This window comes from Podarcis tiliguerta, assembly GCF_965153285.1.
Source record: "Podarcis tiliguerta genome assembly, chromosome: 10".
In the NCBI taxonomy this organism is placed as follows: Eukaryota; Metazoa; Chordata; class Lepidosauria; order Squamata; family Lacertidae; genus Podarcis; species Podarcis tiliguerta.
The window spans coordinates 42,080,594-42,105,906 of record NC_139543.1 but is presented as its reverse complement, the minus strand read 5'-3'; the positions used below and the strand labels follow the sequence as shown (position 1 = coordinate 42,105,906).

Sequence of the window (25,313 nt, the reverse complement as noted above, 5' to 3'; positions counted from 1 at the left end):
CCCAAAACTTGGTGTACAGCAAGAAATTAACACTAAATTCTACTGAGGATCTTAATTTTTTTAAAAAAATAATCTCAAAATTCTGAAGAACTGTAGAGAACAGAATTTAAGAGTGGAAAAGTGAGAGAAATCAAAATGGTCAGTTTTGATTCTCAGCCCTATCTAAGTCCTTTAACTCTCAACATACATTTGTGTCCCTAGCATTCAGTGTTGTTAGCTGCAACCTTTAAGTTTCTGTTGTGCAGCTTCTTTTGGTGTCCTTTATGTATATCAAAACCTGTTACCTGGCTTGTATTCTAAACCAGAGACTCTGCCTGTCAGCTTGTCAATCACTTTCTTAATGATGGAGATTCAGGGAGACGTTTCTCATTTAATTTCCATCTTATAACATCCCAAATATGTAGGAAACAAGCTCTCAAAATCACCTTTTGTCAATTTAGTTACTGGTATGGGATGGATGGGGGGGGGCGAGCATAGATCAGTGCCATCACAAATCTTGAGCAATACTCTGCATGTTCCAGCACTTGCTTGATGCTTACCATGCCTACACAGAAGTTTGGGACAACCCACTGCCATCTTGAAAGACTTTCTCCTCTAAGAGACACCCAATTCTTAAGGACAGCCTCCCTCAGCTTTAAGCTGAGATCCCTTGACTTTACCTTTGTTCCAGTCATTTCCACCTTCACAGTGATTTGCTAAGCAACTTTGTTGTTGTTGTTTAGTCATTTAGTCGTGTCCGACTCTTCGTGACCCCATGGACCAGAGCACGCCAGGCACTTCTGTCTTCCACTGTCTCCCGCAGTTTGGTCAAACTCATGCTGGTAGCTTCGAGAACACTGTCCAACCATCTCGTCCTCTGTCATCGCCTTCTCCTTGTGCCCTCCATCTTCCCCAACATCAGGGTCTTTTCCAAGGAGTCTTCTCTTCTCATGAGGTGGCCAAAGTATTGGAGCCTCAGCTTCACGATCTGTCCTTCCAGTGAGCACTCAGGGCTGATTTCCTTAAGAATGGATAGGTTTGGTCTTCTTGCAGTCCATGGGACTCTCAAGAGTCTCCTCCAGCACCATAATTCAAAAGCACCAACCCATCAAATTGCCCAATGTGAAGAAGGTGAGTTCAGCTTTGTAGATTGTAGCAAATCCTTCCCATCCCTCTCAGAAAACAAAACAAAACACCTCTTCTGAAAGCTGTGCAAGCTTTGCAGTGTTTGCCTTTTAAGATATTTGAGGCTGCATTCCAATACACTTACATGCAAGTCCTATTTAACTCAATGATGCTTATTTCTAAGCAGGCCTGCATAGGACTGGGTTTTAAATTGCTCAGTTTATGCCGCTGGAGAGCTCAGATCCAAGTGCCAGCAGGCAGACCTTGTAAGACATTAATGAGCTGTCTTACCACTCAGGTTTAGCAGCCTTTCTTAACAGACTCCTTTGGAAATAGGAAATGGGCTGGTTGCTGCGTACAACCAAAACAGATTAATTCTTTCTGCAGTTCAGCATTAGAGTATGGCAATTTGAAACGTCTTCAATGATCTGAATACACTGTTTCATTATTTTCAGTTATTTATATACATGCAAATATGAAAATATCTATCCTAGTTTTCTTGTTTTTGTTTTAATTGTGATGACTCAGGACACCTTGCAGCCCACAAGTTAGAATATATTTAACTAGCAATCAACAACCTGTGGGTGATATAGGCCCCTGGTCAAATCACCATGAGTTCTTTTGAATTATGCAAGAACTGTATGGCATAACAAAATGGACGGCCTGTTTTGCATGAAGAAAATTGCTTTGTTTTTCACGGGACAAGACGTCCTCTTCCTCTGTGCCTTTTCTCAGGGTTGTGTGGGGTCCAGTTAGCTTCTTGTCTCATATCCTCACTTTGGAGGCTGCAGCAGCTTCGCGGTGCCATACGCATCATTTGCAATGTGCTTCAGGATAAAACTGGCCGGGCTTCTGGCAACAGCCAACATCTTCAAGGCGGTATATCTTTGAAGGTACGGCTGCATATTCTTTGCTTTGTAAAACTTAGCTGATATGATTTAAGATGCCTGCAGCTGCAGGCAAGATGCCAAAGTATTAAGTGTTCAAAATGTCCCTTGCTGCCTAGGCCCTTGGCAAGATGTATACAGCTTAACATTTCTGAAATCTAGGATTCTTTCTAGTTATCCAAGTTTAGTTGTTTAACATAAAATGTAGTTATAATATTTAAAACATAAACATAATTTTGAATTGTGGTTTTAAATTGCAGCCTAATGATGTATAGTTTTACTTGCAACTCTGTTTTCTTTTCTTCTGTTGTTTTTGGTTCAAGTCAAAATTGGTACTCTTATAACTTGAAAGTGTATAAACACTGCCCTTGTTCTTCAGAATAAAACATTGTGTCAGCAGTTTTACAATTTGCCAGTTACTCATGTCTTTCCCCAAAAGCAAGAACTTGAGAGATAAAGAGAGAATGATGATTTTGCCTTTATACTGTTAGCTTTCCCCACGTGGAAATGCAGACGTTCAAAAATTTCAGATCCAACTCCATTTTGAAAATAATGTGTTTTAAAAGTCGTAGACATAACATCTAAAAGAAACCAAAAATACTTTCCCATATATTAGGTTGTGTTTGCAAGATAACTGGTTACATAATTGCTGTTTAAGTTAACACTTTCAGTTTACTTTTTTAGTTTCCGATTTTCCTGAGGTGCCACAAAATTCTGCTGACACATGTCATGAACTTGTGCTAGATATCCCCCCGCCCCCGGCAAAAGAATCTGGAAATTGTGGAAGGGGTGGAATCATTACCCATCCAAAAAGCTGCATTGAAGTTGGGTTGGTGGGAGATGTTGGCAGAATGGTGTGCTTAATTCTTTCCCTATCTATTGTTACTTTTAGTCAAACACAATCAGCACCTTTTCACCTGCAGGTATTCAAATGCATGTTCGCATTTGACAGGGAAGATTTATGTGTAATTCTCTCTCAGTCACGTGTGACCTCTCTGTGAAGTGTTAGAATCAGAACTATACTTCTGCTTATCAAACACATGTATACCAGGACTCGAGGATTTGGTCACTGGAGTGAATAGAAGCAAACTCCTTGACCTCCTTACTATTAGCTGCTCCCAGAGGACATGAGGGGAAGAGAAGGCCCCTGACTAACAGGCAGGACCCGGCACATTTGTGTGTGAGAAGGCTAATGAGGACTTTGATTCATATATTTCCTTCCTATCGCTGTCCTAAGATATTCACTTAGCTGCCACAGGCAAACAAACAAACAAACAAACAAATCTATCTATCTTCTGGGTAGAATAAACCCCTTTCCCACCACCCATATTCATCTGAGGCAGGGGTTGGTAAGATTTATCTTGCCTGGGTGGGATCGGTCCCACGGAGACCCCTCTGTGGGCCGGATTGTGCGTGTGCATGAGCGCCCGCGATTTCTAGTGTCTGCGCATGGGCAGATGTGATTTCCAGCGCTGTGGAAGTGAGTCCCTATGCCGCACTGCTCCGGTTTAGCGCAGCGCGTGAGCGGGCAACTCGGTTTGGGGCTGCTTGTGGGCCAGTCAAATGACCTCCACAGGCCGCTTCCGGCCCATGGGCCTTAGGTTGCTGACCCCTGACCTGAGGGTCTGACTTTCTCTTACCTTTATCATGTGGAAGCTTCCAGAAATAAATCCACTGTGCCATAATGTGTAACACACAGAGCACCCCCAGATTCTTCTTCTTTTAGTGAAGATCTTCCATGCCAGGAACGGGGGTTTCTAGAAAGAAAGAAAAAGCTTTCTAGGCAAGATAGGTACATGCACTCAGCATTGACTATAATTGAGGCACATTATAATTTATGAAATGATAATGCGAAGGTGGGCACTTTGGTGAGACATCATGTGGAGCCTGCTTTGAGTGGTCTCTATCAAGAAGAACCTGTATGTCCCTGTGAGTACCCTGAATCTTGTGTTGCCTGGAGGCAGTGATGGACTGGAAGCATAGACTGATAGAACTGTAAAGTTGGAGGGATCTTTTACCCAACATTGGATTCAAACCCACAACCCTGAGATTAAGAGTCTCACACTCTCACACAAACTGAGTTATGTTGGGAGCCATGGGAGCTAACAAGTTGAAGCTCAATCCAGACAAAACAGAGGTACTGTTGTTGACAAGCTTACCTGGGCCTGGGAGTATGGCCTTTCCTGGATAGAGTGCACTTTCTCTGAAAGAGCAGTCTTGCAGCTGGAGAGTGATCCTGGATCTAGTTTTACTCCTGAATACCCAGGTGGCTTGGGAAATGTTCAGAAAGTGCAGCTTGGGCAAAATTCAGCAGACGAACAGCTTCCTTGGTCAACTGTGCTGGCTTCCAACTGACTTCTGGGCCCAGATAAAGGTGCTGGTACCTACCTGTAAATCCAAAATGGCTTGGGGCCAGATCACCCTCTCCTATATATGAATCTTCCCCAGCCTGGTGTCCTCCATATGGTTTGGACCACAACTCCCATCATCTCTGGCCATTATCCTTGCTAGTTGGGAGTGATGAGAGTGGTCTAAAACATCTGGAGGTACCAATTTCAGAGACTTGTTCTATCCCCCCCACCCACCAAAGAGGTTTGGGCAGTGGGAATGTGAGATAGACCTTTTCTGTAGCAGCCTTTTTAGGATGGAATAAGGCAGAAAAATTAGTTTAATCCCTGGTGATGTGAAGTTTAGTTCAGCAGTGAAAACATTCTAATTCTTTGTGACTGTTTGGGGTCCTTCATGTATAGTTGGAGATTCTTAACTCTGTTTCTTTTCATTTTAAGGTTTTAGTTTGTATTTTATTTTTTTACTTGATGGTTGTTGAGCAGGAACAGCAAGGGGCATGGCCCAGGAGGGGTATGTGGCTGAGTGTGAGTCCAAAGCGTCAGAAAGAGAATCCTGGAGGGCCACATTTGGTCTTCTTGACTGAGGTTCCCCACTCCTCCCTACACCCACCTGAGCTCTGCAATATAGTCCGTTGTCCTGCGGTGAATGTTTATGACTGTCAACCAGACACCATGTAAATCCATTTCCTGTCTCCTGGGCAAATGATGTTCTGCCCAGTAAATAGACATTGCCAGGAAGAGTTCCGGGCAGTTGTAAATTAGTTCAGTGGGACCTTTTTTCCAAGTAAGTGTGCCCAGGACTCCAGCCCTCATTTTCAATTAAATGATCTTGCTTAGTATCAGAAAGAACTAAACTAAACTAAAAATAAAAATCCATTAATCTCCCAATTGCCTCTCTTTGTTTCTAAACTGATACTCTTCTGCAGCATGAAGCACACATTAACTGCATGACGAAAAGCCTGGTGTTACACTTCAGAGAAGAATGGAGGCAATATTTAATTTCAATCTAGTATGTATGAAAGTGTTTGCTTGCCTGATTGTAAAATGTGTTTCCTGCGTTTCCACCAAATGGTGCTGCTATAAGCAATAAATTGGTATGCACGTTTGTTCAGAAAACACACAGTTACACAATGCAAAATGTGATTTAAATTAGTCTGCCCTGTTTCAGGACCAAAGTTAGGCCAGAATCAATGAAGGCTGAGCTCTGAGAATCCTGGGAAGGGCGGAAGATGAGTGGTACAGCACAGCCTTTTCTTTTTCTTTTTTTGCAATGGTTCCCATCTTCAGGCCCTGCCTTTTCCACACAGGGCTGGAATACACCTTGGAGAGCCACTGTAAGTCAGTGTAGGCTGGATAAGCCATTATTTTGACTCATTAAGGCGGCCACTTAATGTTCTTTTGTTCAGCACCTTGGCTCAGTAGAGAGGAGTGAGTGAGTGTCCTTGGTCATATGCAGAGTGACTTCCTTCCCCAACTGAGACACCCAGTTCTAATATATCTGAAATGAAAAGTAAGGGATCATAGTATGGGCATTTATTACTATCAGCCAAGCATCAGGATTCAAAGCCAGGCTTGGATCCTGGCATTTGCACACATCTATTTTTTAAAAAATAATGCTGATTGTATATTTTTTAAATGCCTGAATTTTAGGAAACACACATATGTAGCATCTGGTACAGGTTCAAGCAGAGACGGGCTATAGGGGCAACAGGTGTGAGGTGGTGTTGTGGTGCTCCTCTTCCTTAACACCCAGATGAGCTGCAAGCTGTGCTTGCCTATCGCTGACTAGAAAGCGATTTGTGCACACTGTGCGGTGCTTGATAAAAGCAGCACTAAGCTTATCTCTGAGAAGTACACACATGCCAGTCTCCATCGCGGCAACCCGTCCCTCCCATGGATCACTGCTATTGCAGAACGAAGCCAAAGGAGAAAATACAGAGCGCGAAACAAGGAAGGGGGACAATCATCTTGGAAGCAGACACCAAAGAAGCACAGCGACTCATTACAGAGCAAATTGGTTGCAAGCAGGTGGCTGAGATTTATGGGAAACTGGCCCCCGCTCCCCCCAGTTCCCTCATGCTCGGTGTTTGACAAAAGCCGTCTTCCTTGCAGCCATTCAGTCGTGACATTTTTGAAGCCTCTCTTTTCCTTGTCAACATGACATTGGACAGAAAGCCTTTCACAGTGTAGAAGGGCTGTGAGTGTGGCTGTGTGGCTGTGCCTCTGAGAAAGCAGGAGAGCAAGACTTTACATGAAGATGCTGGAAGCTGGGTGCACATGAGACTCCACTGGCCTCAAAGCAGGGGCTTAATCAAGGCAGATGCTAAGTGGGAATTAGCCCTGGCAGCCAAACACTTGCCTTGTAATTAAACCCAGCTTCTATCTCAGATCCAGTTTTGAGGGGACATTTTTCCTTGAGTTGGGTCTTGTTGGGAAGGGGCAAAAAAGAACCACAAATTGCTGCAAAATGGGAAACGGGCAGGGATAAATTTCTCAGAATTTCATGGAGTGAAATTTCTTTCTATGGAACTTTTCTTCCTGCCACCAGCCACCATCTTTCTTCATGGTGGCAGGGGGTGAATGATCCCTAAACAATGGGGCTGGAATTTCATTCCACCAGTCATTCTCCTCCCATAGTGAAATTCAACCCAGGGATAAAGGCTGAATGCTGAAAAAGCAGGTTGTTTCCTATTAACATATGAATGGATCTGATACTGGATCAGGCCAAAGGCCTATTTAGCCCAGCATTCTTTTCTCACTGTGCCCAACCAGGTGGCTATAGAAATTCCAGAGGCAGGACATCAGCTCCGTGGCATCTTCCTGCTCATGAACCCCGTCAGCTGGCATTCAGTGGTGTGTTGCCACTGCATCATTCATTCAACTCACAATATTCACAGAGAACGCTTGGCTCACTTTCAACTGCTTCACATGGTCATGGCAAATTTTGGGCTGAACAGAGAACTGGGTAAGTGAGGAAGCTACGACTGCCACTTCACGGATGCATACATTCTGAACAACCCCTGGCAAAGTCACATTAATTGGTTCTAGAAGAGAAGAAGAAGAAGAGTTTGGATTTGATATCCCGCTTTATCACTACCCGAAGGATTCTCAAAGTGGCTAACATTCTCCTTTCCCTTCCTCCCCCACAAGAAACACTCTGTGAGGTGAGTGAGGCTGAGAGACTTCAGAGAAGTGTGACTAGCCCAAGGTCACACAGCAGCTGCATGTGGAGGAGAGGGGAATCGAACCTGGTTCACCAGATTACGAGTCCACCGCTCTTAACCACTACACCATGCTGGCTCTAAGCTCTTAACAGAATTGTAGAGTTGGAAGCAATCCTGAGGGTCACGTATTCCAACCCCCTGCAATGCAGGAATCCTTGGTCCAATGTGGAGCTCAAACCCATGGCCCTGAGATTGAGTTTCATGCTCACGGTTGTTATATTCTGAGTTCTTTTGACCGTTTTGGCTTTTGCGTTCACTGTATGTTTCTGTATAGAGCTGTGTCACCAAAAGTAGTGCTTCTCCTGTTGCTCACACCTTCACTTAATATGGCTAAAAAGAGACAGATGAGTCAAATGACACCACATGTCAGGGGCTTTTGACTTTCTTCAACAAACGAATGATCTCTAGATAACTGCTGAGTCATCCTGTGAATGAATGGACATGTGAATCAGGACAGGAGTTGCCATATCAGGATAATGGCTCGTGTAAACCGGACTTGAATGACAAATGACAAGAAATGCCCCGGGGAAGGAGACACAAATGGCACCTAAGTGATCGATGCCCAACCCTACAACTGAAAGCTCCCCCAGTTATAGTGCTGAAGAGAGAAAATGCATTTTGGCATACCAGAACAGCAAAGAATCTTCAGCTTCAGCCGTCGTCCTTGATGGAGAACCAGGAAAATAACAGAGAAAGGATATATTTCCTTTCCCCCTCCAACGACTGGAAGAACTCTGCAGTGATTCACTCTGTAACACAGCACACCTCAAGTGTAACACAAAATGGCAGCAAAGATAACTTTGCTTTATTCAAAAGAGAGTTTCTGTTGAGACAGAATGACGTTCCCTGTCAGATAGCAGCTATCACCATATGCCACGAGCGACATCAGTGGTTTCATATTCAGAATGAAGATGCTAAAAAAAAAAAGTCAATACATATTTCTGACATTTGACTGCACATTGTTTTGGCCCTGCAAAAGGCTAAGCAGGAAGAAAAGAGACTGAGGCTGTGATCCGAAGCACATTGACCTGGAAAGAGGTCTCATGGAAATCAGAGGGGTAACAAAATCAAATAAACATATTTAGGAATGACAGAAGAGGGGCAGAAGTTAGATCACCCTATGCTGGCTTCAGATTCCAGTGGTGCAACTTCTCTTTCTAGCATCTCCTCCTTGTTCACAGACTCTTCAAATTGGAGAAGTAATCAAGACTGATTCTTGTCACATCACTGCAAAGCTTATGTGTTGATCTTGGTCTGTAGCAAAGGCATGCACATAAAGCCATGTTTTTCCTAGTGTTTATTTATGAATAATGATCGTAAAATGCTAGGCGACACATTTAATCAAATAGCCCAAGATTTAAGTGGACTTAGTTGCACTCTTACCTGGAAGTAAGGCCCAATGAATTTAATGGGTAGACATGTACCCATTCTGAGTAGACATGTATAGGCATTTGCTATTAAATCACTGAATGTTTTCCTTCATCCCCCCGCCATTCTGACCACACACAAGCATGCATTCCAAAACAAATTCTTATCCGACAAAGATGTTTACTGCTTTCACAGAAGACATAGCATTATAATTGTGACCGGTGATTAACTTCCATCTAGTGCTTTCAATAGTGAAACAGTGCATGAAATAATGTTCTTGTACATAACCTCCAAGGTACCTGTCTCCAAGGCTGACTGGAGGTACTGCCGTGGCTCAGCTTGCTGGCTTAGCAGTGTGCGCTGTGCACAGCCCAAGAAAAGGTTGGAAATATCAGATCTGATTTTTGATTTCCTCTAAAGCAGCCTCCCTTCCCTGACTTTGGGTGAAATGAGAAGCAATGACCTAGAGGAAAATAACTGCATTCTGTTCCCAAGCCCCTGAGCTATCTAATCCCTGCACACCATGGGGGGGGGGGGGAGAGACTAATAGCAGAATCCCATTATTGCAAAGAGATTAACATGTATATGTACACAATGGCGTAGCCATTCTACTCCAGGGGGAGAAAACACGCCGTAGTGCTACCATCTTGCTCCAAAACAATCCCTTCCCATTTGAAAAAGCAGCAGAAAAAAACAGATACAGAGCACAGTTCTGCTACCCATGCAGGCATGCAGTGCCTGAAACAGTTGCAGCTCCGCAGTGACATGTAAATAGGTATGTGTGGAGTCAGGTCTGCGCCCTTTTTGAAATGTATAGAGGCAGCGTGTGCTCTAGCCAGATAAGCGCATTGCTGGATGCAGAAATCTTTCAGAAAGCCAGCGGGGCATGCTCACCTTGACACACTTCTTTAACAAAATGCTTCTTAGGATGCATGTTGCATCAAGAGTGTATCACCCCTGTTCACGCGCTCCTGGGAGCAAGCAGGCCGAGAGAGAGAGAGAGAGAGAGAGAGAGAGAGAGAGAGAGAGATTTATTCCTCCAGGGCGACTTTAACTTTTTCTCCCCCTTGCTTCTCCTTCTTGCTCCTTGGTTAACCTCTTTTTGAAATGAGCATGTGTGAGGAATGTCTGCCTTTGGAGAGGGCAGGGCAGAAGCTAGCCAGATGAGTGAGTCTGAGGGCAAGGAAGTTCCACACTTGAAGAAGAGCACGATTCCACCATTTGAGTAATATCACGCACGAGTCCCTGCTTGCCAAGGCACATTCCACAGCCCCCGTAATGAGGCTCGCCAGTGTCTGTCTGATGGACGGTGGCAAAGAGAATCGTTGATGAACAATCAGAGGCAGCACAACAGTAATGGGACTACTGAGATGCTTTGCATAAACGTGGCTGGGATAAATGATCAGGAGGAGCAGAAGAGATCCTAGGGAGGGAAGAGAATCTCAGAAAAGGAATCTTGGGTGCTATAGAGACAAGTTCAGCTGGAACAACTACCACCCGTTTATCCACTCCCTGATTAGGGTTCGCAGCCCATTCCTATGCCACTTCATATGCCAAGATTACACTGCTTTATCCTGGATTAGCTAAACTGGGATAACTACCACACTTGGGTTCACACACACCCTGAAGAGGATTAGAAACCCTTCCTAACTCCTTAAGCATCCACATATTGAAGGGTGAGGGGGAAACCAAATAATCTTCCTATAATGCTATCCACTCCAGGGTTTGCTGAGGGCACGAAGAAATAGCTAATCCAAATTTGTGGAGGGGCACATTCTTGAGATGGGGCTGTGAATCAGAAGCAGAAGGAAGGTCTTGTGACCTACTTTGCAGAGGGCAGTTCTCTTGTCTGAAGGGCTGTCAGAGGTGAGTCCTCCATTTGAGAGCTGTCCCGTCCACATTTGGTTTGAAGAAGGAACCATAACAAAGCAGAGTAGGTGGCTGGATGTTGCTTATCAACAGCAGCACCTAGACAGTGAACTCAGCTGGGATCCAAGTCACCTGGTTTCTTCACCACCACAATAAGATGTTTCATATTTCTATTTAAATTATAGTATTTTTCTCCTGACTTTGGTATAAAATACCATATGTAAATTTTATGCCAATCAGTGTCTCTTTTGTCCTTTTTCTGGTAATGCAAATTCTCTTTTGGGGCAATGCATAACTGGCTGGACTATGAAACGAGACAGGTTCAATAATCAGGAAGCGTTTCTTCTATTAAATGCTCTTTCCCTGTGTTCTGTTTCCTCCTCTCCTCTCACACCTCCTTTCCTTTGTTTGATTCTCTTATGAATCAGTTCATCCAGCTTCACATGGCTTCTGTTATGGCACATCAGCCTCAGAATTGCTTTACACATTTAATTTATATAAGTGACATATGACTCACTAAGGGCCTTATAGCCACTGAAGGCATGCTTGGCAGTGCTCTGTTTTGCAGCACATGTGCATGCAATAATTGATAAGGACAAAGACCCATCTAGTCCAGCCTCCTGTTCTCACAGCGGCCTACCAGACGCAAGCATAAGAGCACTCTCCTCTCCTGCGGTTTTTAGCAACTGGCCAGCCCAAGTTTTGCTTAAAGCAGAGGTGAAACTAGGCTTTATTTCAGCCGGGTCAAAGATCCAGTTTGACATTCTCCATGTACATTTGCACACACACACACACACACACACACACACACACAGGCTGGGACCCTCAATGGCACCCCTCTAGAGGCTTCACCCAGGGCAAAAAAACCCAGCTACACCCCCACCAGCTACAGCTCTGCTTAAAGATAAAGAATCATAAGAAGAGAGAGGAGAAGAAGCCTTGAAGTTGCCCATCAACAGTTAGATAGCAAATGCTCAGGTCACCTGGTCACTGTCTTCCCCACTATGGTTAGTTGCATTGTATTTCCATTTAAATTATAGTATTTATTTCTAAAAGTGCACCCAACCACACTAATTAGCATATGCAGATTTTATGTGTGTCCTCTTTTGTCCTATTCCTTGATGATATGTAAGTGGCCACCCAGTTCAGAACAACATCGCTGCTGCGATTTTGCAAAGTACACATGTGCAAAGCTACTGCAGATCTTCTTATGAGTGGGAGAAGTTAATTAGTGTCTCTGAGGATGCTTCCAGACAGCAGCATCTTCAGAAATTCTAGAGGAGTTGGTGCACTTGGGGACAAACCAATTCCCTTGTGGATTGTGGGTGTCACTTAAAAAAAGCTCCCTCTGAAAGCACCCAAAATGGGTGAGGGCAGCGACATATCAAGCCAAAACATTCTGATTTTAGAAATGTATATAATATAGGCTGGTGTCTTGATATTAATATTTAAAATAGCCATCTAAATTACAGGTCTGCCTTCACTCTCTATTCTGTGCTTGGGTACTAAATAGAAAATGCAGGAAGGAAGGGGGGTGCCTTGAAAAAAGTACCCCACGTTTTTCAGGCAACTTGTAGTATGTTAGCCTGCTGTTCTAGTAAAAGATAAGGCACGACATTACCCCAAATCACCCATTCCTTTTTAAAGAACAGCTTGATCTCAGTGTGCCACACAGTTATAAATCTGCTGCAATTTAAATAGCTGAATGTTGGGGAAATGAATAATGGCTATCTTTTTTCTTCTTTTGAATGATTTGAACCCTATCTGGGACCTGACTGCTCTGAGCTTTGCTCTCCAATTTAAGACAGACCCCTCTATTTTCTCTTTGTACTTTTAAGCAGTTTTGGGAGTAAACTGTTAGGGGAAATGCATTATCATTTAAGCCTGTTATTCTTCTCAATGAGATTGCCAGCGATAGGACCAGTTTACTCATAATAGCTTTCCATGTCGCGTGGGCAGGTTCATGGTGATAGTAGCATGGGATCTACAAACATTATCTAACTGCTACTGAAATATGACTGGATATTAAGGGTGAGCCAAATTTTCCTGAGTCCATTTCTCTGTGTGAAAGATGCTATTTCAGGGGGGAACTTTGCTGAAGGACCAATGACCTAAATAAGAACAGAAGAAGAGCAGGCTGAATCAGACCAATAGCCCATCTCATCCAGCATTCATTCTCACAGGGCCCACACAGATGCCTTTGGCATCCCTCTCCTCCTGTGGGTTCCAGCAACTGGCATTCAGAAGCAACAAGACAGAGCAGATAGTCATCATGGATAGTAGCCATTGATAGCCTTATAACTTTTTGTTGCAGAAAAAAAAAATGCTGAGAGATTATTTACCTATTTCACTTTTTGTTGCAAAATGCTTGTCTTTTCTTTCAAGGTTTGCTTTGCCCAGAGAGCTCTGGATTCCGAATTCCGGATCTCATATTCGCCTCGGTGTCCACTACCTAAATATTAGATACATAATAGCAGTCCTCTGTTTATCTTTATCTTCAACAGCAGCTCAATACACAGCCATTAGCAGGTTAAAATATTTTCTCTCTGTGCTGTGGAAAGGTTCCCCTCTTGGCTGGCACAAGACCTGACGAGCCTATTCTCAGCCACTCAGTTAACAGTCCTATTGTCCTTGTGGTGCTGCGATGGCAAATGGGGACTAGGGCACATGCAAATGATAGAAATCTGGTGGAGCTTTCTTTATTTACCATTATTTTACATTCCACCTTTCCTATAAGAAGTTCAAGAGACGGTTTTCTGTCACCAACTCGCAATGCCCCAGTTAGAGTCTCCCTATAACTCTGCGAGACTGACAGATGACAACTGGCCCAGAGTCATCTGGTGAGTGAGGAGCTGAACCTATGTCTTCTCAGAGTCTTAAAACAGACCCACACTATACATTGAAAGCATATTCAATGTACAATGAAAGCACATGACTTCCCCCAAAGAATCCTGGGAGCTGTAGTTTGCTAAGGGTGCTGGAAACGGTAGTTCTGTGAGGTGGGGGAGTATCAGTTCTCAGAATCCTTTGAAGGAAGCCATGTGCTTTAGATGTGTGTTTAATATGCTTTCAATGTATAGTGTCACTCTGTCTGCCTCTTATTAGGGCCCCTGCCCTTGAGATATGCAGTGGCACTGCTGGCATTTGTTGCATTGTGCGGGCAGATATTTAAGCCAGGAATCCTGGCAGCATGAAATTCTATATCCTCTCCCACTCTCTCCTCCCCTCTCCTCTCAAGCTAACCAGCCTCTAAAACGAGAGACTAGTTACATTTCTGCAGCTATAGCAGTGAGATGAATGCTTGAAAGCTTTGCTTTTGTTAGAGCAGAGAAGCAGATGTTGTAAATTATATACTGCAAAAGGAACTGTGGGAACAATTCCATGCATCACCTCAATAATTTGTTGGCTCTTTATCTTGGCACACTGAACGGGGGGGTGGGCCTCTCCTTTCATTAGGGAAGGGGCAGGGCGCTCTCCCATCAAATCACTATTCAACACCAATTCTGCCTCTGGTTACTTGCCGCTCCTGTGTCCTGGCAGCGATGACAGCAGCCTGGGGAGGCTTTGCTTGCAGCTCCTCCTCAGCTCCCCAGCGCAGAGGAGGACATGCTGGGAAGGGCAACCATTTCAGATGGGCCTCGCTCGCAGCAGGCTGGGCTTCAGGCTACCTACCATGTGAAGAACTGAGACACAGAGAAAGTCTAGCGCTGCTTCACCCGTGACACCTGGGGACCTTTATTTTCTTTTGGCACTTTCTGCATCTATAAAAGGACTGAAGATGTTCCGTTGATGTTCCGTTCCACCTAAACAGATGTGTGGAGCTGTGTATGTCACATGTCTGTTTACATTCCAGCACAGCTTGCTGGGAACTTCCGTTTGTGCATTGCTTTTGCTTTGTGCTTCATGCTTTTGCTTGGACACAAAGGGGAGCAGACGTGTTTTTCCTTTGTCCTGATGCTGAATAAAATGCTTGTAAATATGCATACATATGCCTCTGTCCGCTCTTCCGTTGCAAAGAGTTCTGATCTCTGCTGGCTCGCGTGCTCAGTCTCTAAAGGTTTCTGAGGCTTGAGTTGCAGTTTTGATGCTGTTCCAAGAGCCGGAGTTTGCCCAGCTGCTGGCTGGTGGCCTGCCAATTGCCCCCGTCTCCCAGGATGCATCCCAACAGGATGGGTGGGGACTACACTCACTAGTATGTACATACATTACATTTCCCTTGATACAGACTGACTGATATGTACTGATTACCTAACACCTTCTCTGTGGCCCTTGTGTGGCATATGCAGCATGCCACAAAAGCGACACGAGGGGCAGTTTAACTCTTCAGTGGCTCAGTTCTACAAGCATGGGGGGAGGCAGTACGTCTCTGAAAATAGACACACAACACCCAGGTATTGTTATGCTTTCCTGCTATTAGCCTTAAGGAAAACACTCCCATTGGCAGCAATGGGAGCTTTCTTTTCTCATGCTAATGTTATAGATGGGGAGGGGAATCCCCCTAAACCCTAGAAATTAAGAAATGGTAGGGCTTTGATTGTTTGGGGTGTGAAGGGAGAAACACAAGCTGCAGAGGAATTCCTGAGCTTAGCCTATGCAAAATAACCTGGCCAAGCTAGGGCTATTAAGAAACAATGCAGCGCCATTGAGGGCCATTGGCAATGCAAGTGAACTGCCTTCCCCACTTGCCTTGAGTTGTGCACAGAGATTGGGATTTGGAAGGTTGCTGGGTATGAGGTGACAGGAAAATAGAATCTTTAGGAAGGTGTGCTGGGAAGAAGAAAAGAACAAAGACCAGGCTCCATCTTGGGCAGACTGGATGAAGGCTGGCTGGGAGAGATGCCTTGGACTCCAGGGCTGCACTGCTGTGGGGGACAAGCCCCTCTTGAAATGAGCAAGCTGTAAGATCTGGACTCCCTCCATGCAGGCTGAATGTGTAAATAGATGAACAAAACATTTATTAAAGTTACAACAGTGTCTGCCATGTCTCAAGATTCAGGTAGGTAGCCATGTTGGTCTGACGCAGTTGAAATAAATTTAATTTTTTTTTTTAAATGCCCAGTAGAACCTTAGAGACCAACTATGGTAAGTTTGTTCTGGGTATAAGCTTTCATGTGCATTCACACATGGTATCTGAAAAAGTGTGGATGCACACAAAAGCTTATAACCAGAACAAACTTAGTTGGTCTCTAAGGTGCTACTGGACAATTTTTTTAATTTTTAAATTTATTTCGACTGCTGTGTCTCAGTTCACCAAAGGAAGTGCCTGCAACCCCCAGGAATCTTCCAGAGAGTGGGAGGCACCCAACATTTGTAACACTAATAACAGCATGAGGGAGGGTGGATTGTTGAAAAACCTATAGGGATTGCATGAGATGAGAGACTGTGGATATACTCTTTATTTGTTCCATCATTACCTCTGTGCCAGGGTCCTAAATTACATGGAACAGCTCCAGGCATTGAGCAAGCTCCTTGCTGCAGAAGTTCGTCACCCAACATGGAGAGAGGTGGTAGTAATATAATAGAGGGGTGGGATTAGGAGAGGGCTGAGAGATAAGAGGGCAGCCACTTTTGCAACTGCAGGGTTATTAAATAATCTGGATCTTTCTGTGCATTGTAAGCTTCCCAGCCCATCTCTGATTTTTCTTCTGACTGCATCTGTCTTCCTTAAGATACTGAAAGGAAGTGTTTTGTCAGACTCATTGGCTTGGTACCATTACATTCTGCTTTATGGAGTGGCTAATATGATCAAGTCAAACTGTAATATGTTTCAGCCAAGTCTGCAGCTGAAGATCAGTAAGATACAGATTGAATCTTAGGTTGCAGTCTTATGTACACTTATCTGGGAGTAAATACCATTGCACTCAGCGGGGCTTACCTCTGAGTAGACTCATGTTTGAGCGCACTGTCAGCCACACAAATAACAGGTGCATGAAGGTGCAAGTTCCCAATAAGTCTAAGATGAGGCTTTGGGAAGAGGACACTAAAGTCCTCTTTACACATGGTATTATAAGACGTACAGTATACACCAAAGATGCTTAAAGTATACACTTCAAATGTCAAGTTTGAATATGGTGGAGATATTTTTTCAAGTTCATGTCTATTGTATGCTTGTCAGGGAACCAGGGTGGCCTGCAGGCACAGGCAATGGCCTTGCCACCACATGATGTCTTAGAGAAGACCTTGAGATAGTTGCTGAGTCTGTATAGAATAACCGCCTGTGAAAGCCAGAGAGCTAGAAATATATATATATACTCTGGTGTGTTTGATTCCTTGAAAATCTGAAGCAGGGGGAACTGCTGGAAGGGAAATCACTGGGGCCACATAACGCATCAGGTGTTTGTAATAGTTTTTCCCTAATAGTTTTTTATATTCTTTTACCTCAACCCCACGCCTGCCTGCCACCTGCTTGAAAGAGCTGTAAGTGGGACTCATGAACCTGATGATCAGCTGGGAGGCTCCTGCTTTTTCCAGCGGATTACTTAGTCTTGGAGGCTGGCTGGCAGGAAGTCTCATTGTTCCTCCTTTCCTCCAGAAACACCTTCCAGCGGACTGACACCTCCCCGCTGTTGCATTTCTGCGAAAGCTACCAGGGTTCCGGGTGGGGTTGGTGGCAGTTCGGAACCTCCAATCCTGCTTTATTTTGGGAGCGCTCCCCCTTGGGGGCCTTTAGAAAATCCGAGCCCTTTAGAAAAGCAAACTCTGGAGTGTATTTATGAATGCACCCAACTGAGGAGAGGAAGGGCAGAAGGCTGTATAATTATTTTCCAATTCATTGGCTTTTCCTAGCAGGGAGAGGCCTTGCTTTCTCTTGTAGATTTCTCAAACGGAGGCACCATAGGCTCGGTTACCACGGAAACCAAACCATTTCTTTTCTCCCTAATAGTATGCTGAAGGTTTCTGAGGCTTTATTCCACCCTTTTGCCTCTGCTGGACTCTTTCAGCATTCACCCTACGTCACGCTTGGAAATGCAGCATTTTATTCTCGGCGGAAGGAGGGGCGGTAACTGCTTCTCCCCTATAGCCCAGCCCTTATCCCTGCCACCGCCTCCTCATCACATGCCCCCATCATCTGGTACTTCAGCAGACTGTTATGCTGCCATTTTATTAAAAAGATACTGAGTGCACAAACCTCCCTCCCCGCAAAAGAGAATGTCAAAGTTATTTCCTGGTCTACTCGGAATTGCTTTTCTGAAAAAGGGGCTGTCTGGATATGGATTTATGGAACTCCTTGAAACTAGTCTGCAAGGGGGGAAAGATGAGTTTGACTTACTACTTTTCTTTAAAAATGAGGTTACTAAAAATAAAAAAGTGTATTTTTTTTTAAGGTGGCAACTGCTTATTGCACTTAATCACTGGATTGTATTTTGGATGCTGTCACTAGGTTGCCATTAATAGGGCACCATTAATGGCTTCACCAGGGACACGGGTGGCTCTGTGGGTTAAACCGCAGAACCTAGGACTTGCTGATCAGAAGGTCGGCGGTTTGAATCCCCACAATGGGGTGAGCTCCCGTTGCTCAGTCCCTGCTCCTGCCAACCTAGCAGATAGAAAGCACGTCAAAGTGCAAGTAGATAAATAGGTACCGCTCTGGCGGGAAGGTAAATGGCGTAGCTCTGGTTCACCAGAAGCGGCTTAGTCATGCTGGCCACATGACCCGGGAGCTGCACGCCAGCTCCCTCGGCCAATAAAGCGAGATGAGCGCCGCAACCCCAGAGAAGGTCATGACTGGACCTAATGGTCTGGGGTCCCTTTGCCTAATGGCTTCACTAGAGCTTTCATGATTTGCTAGTCTTTCTGTGTGCCACAACATTGCATTCTGGATTTAGCTTTTACATCAGGAGTCTTCAAACTTTTTAAACAGAACTTCACTGTCCCTCAGACACTGTTGGGTACCAGACTATAGTTTGAAAAAAATATGAACGAATTCCTATGCACACTGCATATATTTTAGTCGTGGTGCACAAAAACAGGAAAAACAATACAATATTTAAAATGAAGAACGGTTTTAATCAGCATAAACTTATAAGTATTTCAGTGGGAAGTATGGGCCTGCTTTTGGCTAATGAGATGGTCAATATCCAGTTCCATATTTGTCACTGCTAGTCGTAGCAAGTGATGCAAGCAGCTTTTGGCTCATTCCACCTGCTCATTACAAGAACTCAGTCATGAAGAAACAGGTTTGCTTTTCCACCTCCTCTTTCCCACTCCTTTTTCCTTTAGTGCTGTGTCTTCCCCATTGTAAGCCTAAAAAGGCGGTTTCTTTGCCGGCTGAGGCCTGTGAGGGGAGAGCGAGTGTGTGGCAGCAAGAGAGAGCAGGCAGGCGGGCGGAGGGGTTGCCGGCCCAGCCTGTGAGGCGGTGGTGGCAGCAGCGGGGGTTTTTCCTGGGCCTGGGGGGAACCTGCCTCCCTGCCTCTTGCTCCCAAAGATGCTGGGCATTGGCAATTGCCAGGCGGGCTGGGTTCAGGACCCTGGTGGGCCGGATCTGGCCCGTGGGATGTAATTTGAGGACCCCTGCTTTACATAATCACATTATCTTTTTTACTAGGGACTGTGAGTTGGCCAACTGATAATAATGAATGTTTCCTTGGGATTGCTAGATTTTAATTATTATTATTATTATTTAAAAAAAAAGATGTATCAAATGTACAGTGGACCATTGGGTTACGTTACCTTCAGGTAACATAACTTTCGGGTTGCAAATGCAGCAAACCAGGAAGTGGGTTTGCCGCTCTCGCATGCACATAAGTGCTCTGTGGTGCTTCGTGTGTGCGCAGAAGCGGTTCTCCGGTTACAAAATTTTTGGGATATGGCTGGGCCTCCAGAACTGATCCCGTTCATAACCGGAAGTACCACTGTAGTAATTATATAGTTTGTTGGTTTCTCGTGGGCCTCTGCTTGGATTCTGTGAGAACAGGATGTTTGAATAGATGGACCTTTGGTAGGGTCCTTTAGTTTTATAAATGTGTGTGTGTTGGGGAAAGGATAGGAGATTATATTTAACCCTTCCTGGTTTGGGGAAACCCCAGCGTTCTCTCCTGCCCTCATATAATTAAAACCATGTGACGGAGATCATGGTCACACTGACAAACACTGACACACTCCCAGTCTCTTAACACTTCACTATTCCCTTGTTTACATCCCTCCATGAACTGAAGGGCAATTGTCTGCAGCAGGAAGCCTCCGGCAATAGAGCATAATCAGGGTTCTAAATCATGTGAAGACAGGAAGCTCCTTGCTGATGCAGTGTGTCCTTCGTGGAGGGCAGTAAAAGGGGGGAAGTTGATGCAGTGGAGGGGGTGGGGCCTGCCAGTACACCTTCGCTCTCTCACACTTGATTTCCATTGTGCGAGGGAAAAGGATGGCCAAAAATAATCACATTGCTGGTGCAATTTGGTGTAGGTTTCTGTGGGTCAGGCAGTTAAGGCAATGTCCCCAGAATTAATCCCTTTGAAATACCGATGCTCCGGTGTGTTTTGTGTTGAGTATCAGGTTGCCTAAACAAACCCCTTGTATTTCCTGGAGTCCTGGATCTAGCAAGGGTTAAAATCTAAGGTAGGATTCCATTCTTGAATTAGCCAGGCAAGGGTCCTCATTGCCACGTAAGTACGGTACTTAGTACAACAAACGAAGTTGCTTAGTGTCAGAGGGCAAATGGATGGACCTTTCTTCCTCACCTTGCTGGTAGTGAGAAAGACAAAAGCCTCTTGTGTGAGAGAGAGCTGGAAGCAGACTGCTGGGAGAAAGCAGAGCAAGAGGCATGCTCGTTTTCTGCTTGAATCCAAGGCTGTGACTGGACAAGACCTTCTGGGGTGTAAATAAACCACATATCATAAAGACACCACAGTTTCTGCTGTCACTCATTCCAATGAACCCTGAGAATCTCACACTGCTTGAAGATTGGAGTGGTGTACAATAGTTTGAAAGAAAATATATCCCTATATTATGTGGAACTCTGAAACTTTGCAATAAAAGAAACTTTCTTAAGGAACCAAACCTATGCTATTCTCCAGTTATTTATGGATAGTAGCATTTTTAAAAATGATTTTTAAGATCGGCTAGGTATATACAGTTCTAATTCTTATCCAAATAGTTCAAAGCTCTGCAGCAGGCCCTTGCTGTGTTTGCAGATACTCACACTATAAAAGTCACTGAATAATTTGGGTGGCCCTTCATGCCTTTTCTTCAGGAGTTTATCTGATAGGTTTACTTGTAGAGAGTACCCAGGTTTTCTCATTGGCGATCTTTCCACCATTCTCTCTGGGGCATTGTTACCGACTGACTTTTCCATGAGCTGCCTGTTCAGATACAAAATGAATGCTAAATCCTACACCTCAGACTGATATAATGTCCATACAGAAGAGAGTAGGACAGCTTTAGTGTCAATCAAAATACATTGCCAGGAGGATTTAAAAACACTTATTTAAAACCTTGGTTTATTCCTAGGGGAACTGGAGATCATACTACAAAAAATGGGAGCAAGTCACTATTGTCATCACTAATTTTCCTCTGTCTTGTAATGCCAGCAGCAGCAGTAGCAACAGCAGCAAGATCAAAAAGTTAAAAGTCCTCTATCTAATTTGGGAGCAGGTCATGTCAGAGTTTGAAATGGGTTGAGTGCATTCTTAGGAGATGAATATAGCATCCCTTTTCTGTCCTTTACCCTAAATGACCACTGAGTATTGCTGTAAGTCATTCAACATCTACATTATATCAGTGACTTCAAACATTGCATTTTTGGTACTAAATGAAGACTGGCATTCTTCATCCAAACAGTGAATGAGATAACTTTTTGATATAAAGTTATGATAACTATTTTTAAACATTTGATGATGAAAATATACAGTTTGGTCTGTATTCTGGAACTTTAGGCACTCACCTTTATCCAAACTTTAAATAGTCCATTCTGGAGACAGTATAGAGTCTCCAATACATGCATTTTTGTATGCACTGCTAGGCTGCGAAACTGCACTGCAAAATTCAGAGAAATACCAATTCCAAAGGATGGCTGCATTTTGGTTTGAATATTGTTTTGGGAAGGTTTACCTTTATTCCCACCCTTACTTGTTCCCGCTTTAAAATTTTGAGGATGTTTTCTTAAAATGTGATTAGTGTGAGATATTAGAGTTACAATTCTGAAGGGTTCCGATCTGTCCCCAGGGTCACCAGAAGCTAAACATTTGAGTGTCTGTGCAGGAGAGATGTTCCTTGTTTCCTTAGAGCACTTTCTCATCAAGTCGCACACATGAACATGCACAGCCCTTTCCACACACTTATGAGGCTCATTTGAACTTTTGATAGCAGAGTGAAGGTCAATTATGCCCCCCCCCCAGTATATATTTAGCCTAAAGAAGAATAATACCTGGGTTTCAATCTCAGTTGAAACTCTGGCAATGAAACTGTATGAAGCCAAGCACTCCATACTCACAACACTGTTGCAGCAACTTCGTGTTATGCTGTGTCTTTGTATAACCATGTCACCGGGGTCCTAGTCTGATTGTGCCTCTTGCTCCCAGGCAAGGCTTCTTAGGCTGGGGTGGGTGGCTCTGCTACTGCAGTTTTCTTGAGTCCTACTGTGAAGGCTGACTGGAATCATGGCAGTTGTGTAGTCCAAAACATTTGGAGGGCACCAGGTTGGGGATGGTTGTGCTTGAGCATCTTTTTGACATCACAAGTAGGATGGAAGGGGAAGCTCTCCTCATAGTGTGAGTGCCCTTTTCCTCCTTTCTTTCTTTCTTTCTTTCTTTCTTTCTTTCTTTCTTTCTTTCTTTCACAACTTTGGCATTCATTATTCAGCCAAGTAGAAGGTAGTGCTGTGATAAGCCTCCTTTAGATAAGGGATTTCATGCTTAAGAAGCATAGTCCCTTGGGGTGTGAGCAAGGTGACCATGTAATTTGCATACCTGTGCAGTTTATTTCAAGCTGTTTGAGAAGAAAGAGGAAATGGGAGGAAGCAGAACAGTTTGAGCAGATATGGCCCCTTCAACATTTTGAGTTAAGGTGCTTTCATGTTACTTATGAAAAACAATTATTGTGCCACAATTTTTCCGTGTGACCTTGGCTAAGCCATTTTATTGCTGTACTTCATTTATCTGTAAAATGGGAATAATGATGCTAATACTGCACTGACGTACTGCAAGCAGTGGAAACTGCACAAATATTTTAGATCATCTCGACGCCTCAGTGTACTTTCATCCAGAGCTTCATAAAGATAAGCTGAATCCAGAATAAATCTGCTTTCTTTAGTTCTATCCATGGTCAACTTCAGACCACTTCACACAATTACTGGAGAGTAGGGCTGCATCATTGGGCCTGCCCTCTTACATCTACATCCTAGACCCAGAGTCTTCCCCCAACATACATCAACACACAACCCATGGACCCTGAGGGGTGAGGCAAGGAAGCTGATAAACTTTGGGAGCATGGACAGTGGGCCAGTCATCTTTCCCTTTCACACATATAATGCATGAAATGAGCTTTGGTTTCTTTCCTTAGTACCTATGGTTTCTAAGAATGTTGCTGCTTTGGTGAGGAATTCACTTTCCAAAGGATGTGAATTAAAGCACACCAGTCCTGTTTATCTAGTGTTGCCTTTAGGTCATGGGAACATAAGACGAGCCAGATGCTTATGAGAAGCCCAAGCAGGGCCTGGGTCGAAAGCTGATGCTGCCACACTCACAATTCTCTACAAACCCCAAATCTTAACCTCTTCTGCTACTGTGACAAGACCTTTATCCCACGTGGCATTAAGTTCTTCTAACCACAGGTTTTATTGAAGGTAAAAATGGAGCACAGACCGAAGTTTGCAGGTCAGTGTCTGTGGTAGCTGGCTTTAAGAAAGGAGTGGAGAAGTCTGATAAAGCACTTGTTAACCTGACAGAAAGGCTTGACACTGACTTAAATATTGTTTTCCAAGCCAGAATATTCTGTCTGTGGAAAAGCACAGGAATATGGTTGTGCATTTTGTGCTCTAGTAGCCTCATTGATGACAAGCAGCATACAAATGTGCCCTGCCATTTTGTGAACTGGGTTTAAGTTCAGTCATTTCACTTCAGCAGTTCCTCTTTGAGGTTTGCCTGTTTTAGAATTAATTGTAGCATTTACACAGGATTATATATCATTCTAGGCTTGACTATTCATCCATTTAGCCTAGTAATCTGACTGCCAGCAGCTCTCCAAGACCTCAGGTAGAGGGTATTTCCCACCTTCTGCTACTTCCTGAATTCCTTTAACTGCGAAGACTGAACCTCAGACCTACCTGTGAGCTATGGTAATTTCATTGCTTAGTATTAATATTTGCCCAGTACATTGTTAGAATTGTTATGGCCTCATGTCTATATAATCCCCCCCCCCCCCTCAAAAACTGTGTAGAATTTGCACAGGAGTACTCCTATACCTGCTAATAACTTTGCTGCACTTCAAAGAAGTGGAAAGCTTGAGGTAAAACCAGAAAGCAGTCCGGATTCTGCATTCTCTTCAAAAATAATGAAACTACAGAGACTCTCAGTTAATATTTGGGCCACTAAATTCCAACACACCTATGCTTCCCAGTCAGCAAACCATGGAAAAACAGATGCCCCCACTTTGTGTCACATAATGCCTGATAAAGAATTTGGGAGGATTCAAAAGCTTGCCACGATTTTCTGACATCTTGCTTGGTTCTGCTAAACATTCCTTAGATGGTTCTGCGGACCCAGGAGTCCCCCCTCCCCATAAACCTCTGCCTCAATGAGCCGAAAATGTAATTGCTTTGCAAAGAGAAGTGCAGTTTCACAGTGAGTGTGTGTGTGTGTGTGTGTGTGTGTGTGTGTGTGTAAGAGAGAGAGGGAGAGAATCGGATATGGTGATCGCTGAAAGACTTTCAGGAGGAGGCAGAAGGGACTGGAATATAATTTAAAGATGGTCAAGGCATAGATGCATCAGGGAGCATTAGAGGAGGGGAAGAATGTGAGCAAAAGGAATGGAAGAAAAAGGCAGGGAGATTTGAAGATTTTCTTACTTTCAGGGATGTGAACAGGCTGATTCTGCCAAGTAAGAATGCTTCCTTGTCATATCTCACCGGAAGACTATCTTCAAATGCATGTCCAGAGTACAAGAGAGAGCACGAAGATGGAAGAAGACGGGGTGGAAATGCGCGAGCGTTGAGATGGGAGAAATAATCCAGGGGAAAATGGTAAGTAGTAAAAGAGGCGTCAGGGACAGAGGGGAAAAGAGGTTAAATGACAATGAAAAGGGGGGAGGCGGGAATGGGAAATGGAGTGGGGGTGGATTACAGATCCAAGTGGGAGGGATTGTGTGTGTGTGTGCAGGGGAAGGAAAGTGCAACATCGGGGAGGTTGCAGTTAAAGATAATGTAAATGTGCCGAGCCTGTTTTCATCAAGTTGTCTGGAGAGCCATCTACTGTCGGCAAGTAGAACAGTCATTAGGGTGAACGCGCTGCCCTGGGTGAGTCAATGTCAGTTCCTTCACTCCATAGCACTGGGCACATACTGAACTTGTCACAGATTAGTAAGTG

General features: G+C 44.1%; 1 protein-coding gene across 2 annotated transcripts in view; it reads left to right on the top strand.

Annotated features, from left to right (window-relative positions):
- The first annotated feature begins 24,632 nt into the window (after positions 1-24,632).
- Positions 24,633-25,313, top strand: part of GSG1 (germ cell associated 1) — a 110,838-nt gene continuing 110,157 nt past the window's right edge. For both annotated transcript variants that reach the window (XM_083400334.1, XM_083400330.1), the window contains exon 1: positions 24,633-24,970. The gene's annotated coding sequence lies outside the window, so the exon portion shown is untranslated. The remainder of the gene's footprint in view (positions 24,971-25,313) is intronic.